Source organism: Mytilus galloprovincialis, chromosome 4 (genome assembly GCF_965363235.1).
Source record: "Mytilus galloprovincialis chromosome 4, xbMytGall1.hap1.1, whole genome shotgun sequence".
NCBI lineage: Eukaryota > Metazoa > Mollusca > Bivalvia > Mytilida > Mytilidae > Mytilus > Mytilus galloprovincialis.
The window spans coordinates 74505901-74511730 of NC_134841.1; the positions used below are offsets into that span (position 1 = coordinate 74505901).

The 5830-nt window shown below is 33.0% G+C and overlaps 1 long non-coding RNA gene across 1 annotated transcript; it reads right to left on the reverse strand.

The window, feature by feature from the left end:
- Positions 1–2881: 2881 nt before the first annotated feature.
- LOC143070754 (uncharacterized) lies at positions 2882–4855 on the reverse strand. Its single transcript, XR_012976682.1, has 3 exons — positions 4715–4855; positions 4536–4593; positions 2882–3129 (listed from the first exon to the last, which is right to left on the reverse strand). It is a non-coding gene; the product is annotated as an uncharacterized LOC143070754 (long non-coding RNA).
- Between the last annotated feature and the right edge of the window lie 975 nt (positions 4856–5830).

The window sequence follows — 5830 nt, forward strand, 5'->3', positions numbered from 1 at the left end:
ACACAGACCAGAAAACATTATGCTCCTCTACTATATTAGATGGGGCATACAAATGTACCTAAATTCAGGTCTTGGGGTCAGGTTGTTGTCTTCTTGACACATTTCCGGTTTCCATTCTCAATTCTACCGATTCTTTTATAACCAGTTTTATTTATCTTAGCTGTAGTGGTGAGCTATCTATAATACTAAAATTACGAGGTCCAATTTGTCAGCCGTCATCACGTAAAAACGACGAATCAAAGAACTCAACTTTATATATAACTAATATAGTACAAAGGTGTAGATTAAAAATTACACCACTCCAGGCCCTTTTGTTTTCCACGTAATTAATATTGCCAATAATTAAGAAGTTCCGGGTCGAGTCCGATACCGATACCAATAGATATAGGAAGATGTGGTGTGAGTGCCAATGAGACAACTCTCCATACAAATAACAATTTAAAAAGTAAACCATTATAGGTTAAAGTACGGCCTTCAACACGGAGCCTTGGCTCACACCGAACAACAAGCTATAAAGGGCCCCAAAATTACTAGTGTAAAACCATTCAAACGGGAAAACCAACGGTCTAATCTATATAAACAAAACGAGAAACACGTATATATTACATAAACAAACGACAACTACTGTACATCAGATTCCTGACTTAGGACAGGTGCAAACATTTGCAGCGGGATTAAACGTTTTAATGGATCCAAACCTTCTCCCTTTTTCTGAAACAATAGCATAACATCACAACAAAGAAAAACATACGATAAAATATCAATTGGCAGACTTAACTCAATCAAAAAAAAAAAAAAAAAAAAAAATAGTATATTCACCTGTTACCGATTACCTTATCTGTATGTTCCGCATCTGACAGGCGCACCACCAAACGGTGTATTCAGGATTAATATGCTATATAGTATTAGACGGGTCATAATCACAGGGTTGACACTACTTAGTTGTCAAATTGTTACCTATTGTAGTATTTTAATCAGTTGAACTTTCTAAGATAACAATGCGAATCTATAGTACTAAAATTACGAGGTCCAATTTGTCAGCCGTCATCACGTAAAAACGACGAATCAAAAAATTCAACTTTATATATAAGTAATATAGTACAAAGGTGTAGATTAAAAATTACATCACTCCAGGCCCTTTTGTTTTCCACGTAATTAATATTGCCAATAACTAAGAAGTTCCGGGTTGAGTCCGATACCGATACCAAGAGTATATTCACCTGTTACCGATTACCTTATCTGTACGTTCCGCATCTGACAGGCGCACCACCAAACGGTGTATTCAGGATTAATATGCTATATAGTATTACACGGGTCATAATCACAGGGTTGACACTACTTAATTGCAGTCAAATTGTTACCTATTGTAGTATTTTAATCAGTTAGACTTTCTAAGATAACAATACGAATACTAAAAATCTGGACTAAAATAAGGCGTATAGGTACAGTTTTCAATCTGTTAGCGGGCATGACGTAAAACAGCGAATCAAAGAATTCAATATTTATAACTAATATAGGACAATGCTGTTGATTAAAAAAATACTCCATTCCAGGACCTTTTGTTTTCCAAAAAAATATTATTATCAATAATTGATAAGTTCCAGTTCGACGGGTTCAAACAGAAAGATTTGAAAGCAGAGAAAACTGTGTATCTTATAATCAGCATGACTTTATCAGATGACAATACTAATACTAAAATAAGGCTTGCACACAGTTATATACTTTAATTCAGTCACGGACCCGCGATATACGGGTGTGTTCTAGTATTACATAAAGTTGACAGGTAGTACCCACTTCTCAATATGCTTTTCACTTCAAGTAACCAGTAATGCTATCTTACAATTAGAATGGCCAAAAGCGATCATTGCTAAAAATGTCTGCAAAAGAAACCACATTTGAAAAACATAGAGTAATCCTATCTGTTATAATAAACAGAAATATCACTTTCCTTTTTGGTCTTTGGGTATCCGTTCAACTTTGTCTAAGTCGTTATAGAAACAATATGCACTGCTTAGTAAATCTGGTGTCTGTAGACCTGTATTAGCATAAGAATGTAGGACTGTATGATTTTTCATATGAGCAGGTAAAGTATGTTGAGCGTACTTCAGTAAATTTATCATTAATTGACAGGACATAGTTGTACTACTGTTTTGTTAGTGATTCTGTTTTTGGTATTTATTATACTGTTATTATAGAATTAAGTTTTTTTCCTGTAGATCTACATGTTTTTATTGTCCATGATTCTTCTTTTATGTACTCTTTATTATAAAGATTGAAAAAGAGGGTTGGATGAAATATTGGCCACTGGATGTTAATTAGCAAACAACAATAAATCGAATTTCAGATTGAAATCATCTTACTAGAACTGATTTCTTGTAAAAGGTCATTTTGATAGAAGTACCAAAACCAAACTTGTTTTAGACCAGTGTTCCTTTTATTGCCTACCATTCTTTAAAGGATTTAAAAAGTCAATAAAGTGAATGGGATGATAAAAACATTTGTCATTACACTTTACTTGCTACATATACAAACGTTCACTAGCAATGTACTAAACTGTTCACATTTTGACAACTCTGAACATAAAAAAGAAGATGTGTTATGATTGCCAATTAGACAACTTTCACAAGAAACCAAATGACACAGAAATTAACAACTATAGGTCACCATACGGACTCCAACAATGAGCAAAGCCCATACTGCATAGTCAGCTACAAAAGGCCCCGAAATGACAAATGAAGAGATGACTTCAAAATGTTATTTGAAAAGCATTTTTAGAAATTGTTCAATGTACTACATGTAACCACTAGATTTCTTTTGTATTTCATGTTGTTGGGTTGGTGTCTCTTTGACATTTTGACATTTACTAAGTAACTGAAATCTGTTTGTTTCTTCATACAAAATGTTTATAAAATTTATTTGTTATTATGCTTTAATACATACAAAAATGATAATGCTTTTAAATTGTGATGGAAAAGTTTTGATTTAGTTTCATGATGACTTCAATGCTCCATTCTCTGGTGTTGGTTTCAATGCTGGTATAACGTATCCCACTAAATCTCGGAATAAATGCCAACCTAGGATCACTATAAATACAGCCCATCTTGCAATTGTTCTAAAAAATCCACTTGCCTGTAATGAAAAATAAATAAAATGTTTTAAATAGGAAATTAGTTGGAAGTCAAGACAATTTATAAACATTAAGAAATAAATAAAAAAAAAAAAAAAACTTGCTTTGTAACTTGTACTGTCTGGCTATAAAGTACGGTGACAATACTGCATCTTTTTTCTGGTTATAAATATAGACCTAAGGATTTATTGTTTGTGTAGAAATCTTCATTGTTTGGAATTCGTTGCTTTAGTCTTAAAATCCATAAATAGAAATGGTAACATAATTACATAAAATTGAATTTGAGGATCGATTTCTTATAGTTACTGCTCATAAATGATAATTCTTGACCGAATTACTGTTTCAAATCATTTTTGTACCAGATAGAGAGAAACTGTAAATTACATCTTAAATCACCAGTAAGACAAGATCTACTAGAAAAAAGTTATTGAAATCGGTAATTGACTTCTTATTTAGGTTTTTGGCCCTAAAATGACCTGACATCTTTTTATTTTCATATTGACTTTTTTCAAATATTCTTCAATGGATCTTGATCAGACCTGTTCACAATCCCAGAGGCGGATTAAGGAGGAAGGTGCCTGGGCCAATCTTTTTGTGAGGTAAATTTGGTTGATTATATAGGGAGTCACTGCGACATGTCTGGAGCAGACCCGACCCCCTTAAGTAGTCAGTGCGCCCCATCCCCCCTTTTTTACCTACCCCCCTTTTTCACCCTTTATGAACATTTTTGGATCCGTCACTGAATCCTGAGTTTTGCAGGGATGTTGTTAGGACCAGAGACCATGATAGAACTTAACCGAACTATTGTTATACATATAGGCAATTTATTTTATAGACTTGTACTTGACAATTTGTACTTCTACTCGTGTGACCTTCCCAGAGACAGACATCCGACCTTGGATGTCTTAATTTAAATCAAAATATAATCTCGACTCGCCGATAAAAACCGATAACTAATAAACCCGGCTGAACTGATAAATGGATATAGTATATTTATATAATCTTAACTTGAACAGATGTATAAATTTATTAAAACAAGAGTGTGGTGCCATGAAATTATTAAACACTATTGCCGTTTTCTTAACCGTATAATAATTGGGTTGCAGTGATCAACGAATGCGTTAAAAAAGTAATTCAAACGCCACATTTGTCCTGAGTATTTACAACATATTTTAGAGCAAAACAAGGAAATTAGAATTGTTGTATTTTACTTAATTACCCAAAATTTTCTGAACAGCAATATGTTGTTATTCTGAGGGTTGTGATTTGAAAGAAGCAATGTAATAACTAGTATTCCGTAAAATGATAAAAACAAAATACATCAAATTGTGTAGCATATAAATAGATAAGTTACATGTACATAGTTGTCTATTGATCTGGATTAAAATTTTATTATCTTTCGACTCACCATTTCTTATATTTTCTGTTCAGAGATTCTTCAAATGGTTTCAAATAGGTTCGATTATCTGCAAATGTACAACAAATTAAATGCATTAAAGATAGAAAATCCAAATAAAAACATGCGAATTCAATCTGCGACTGAATTTATTGACTAAGTAGTAAATGGTAAAGACAGAAAAGACTTACGTCAACTTCGACACCTGATAATGGTTATAACATAAGTACAGGTATATCTTCTTATAATGGTTCAAGGTTCTTTTTTTATCAATTGGTGTTTGTACAATAGGTATATTACATGCGTATGGGTTCACGTGTTGAACAGTTCGGTTACACATGTATTAATAAACAGTTTATCTCATCCAATGGCATTTGGTTTAAAAGTAACTTTTAAACGACAAAAAATATTCCGGGGTAAAGTCCAGGAGTTTTCTACTGAAATAGGTGAATGTCATCTTCAAAGGTTTATAGTCCACATATATTGTTAAAAACAAGGCGCATATTGCAAAATGATTCATTGTGACGGGTGTGAGCGATAACAAGTTCCCGTTAGTCACTTCGTAAAATTGTTTTGAAAAAGGATAGTTTCATGACTGGCTTTTCATAGAAAATTTTGTGTTCCAGATCAGGACCAATAACATTATCCCAATGGCTCCCTTTTAAGACACATTAATTTTTGTAATGAATTTGGCTATTTCTTATTCAAATTGCATTGTAAAGTCTGTAAACATTATGTAACTGGCGGCTTACTGGCCGGGAGTTCAGTTCCAGTCGGAATTTCGAATCTCTTTCTTCCTTCATAGTGTTTTACCATGCTTTGAATTTAGTAAAGTCCGGTCAGTACCATACTCAACGAAACAAAACACAATGCTCAGAACATGTCATTAGGATAGGATATGTATCCTTTTTAAACCAGTTTTTCTAATTTTGAAGTATTGGTTTATATTATTTCTATTTCAAATGCTTGATCAGTTTACTCTCCAAAATGTACTGTGTATTCTTTTGTATTCTGTCAGTTTTCTTATGCTATGTATCAAACTGATGAGTTAAGCCTTTTTCAAATGAATTTTATTTTTTTGTTCGTATGTTGTACTGTTACTCCACTGTTCCCGGTTATAGGGAAGGGTTTGGTGCCTGTTCAAAATTCAGGATCTTGTTATTCAACGGTTGTCGTTTGTTGAATGTCGTATAGGTTTTTCGTTTATTGTTTTGCACATTATAAATCAGACCTCAAGTTTGGTAGTTTTAATTGTTCTATATTTGTCATTTCGGGGGTCTTTAATTTTATAGCTGTTTTGCTCCACT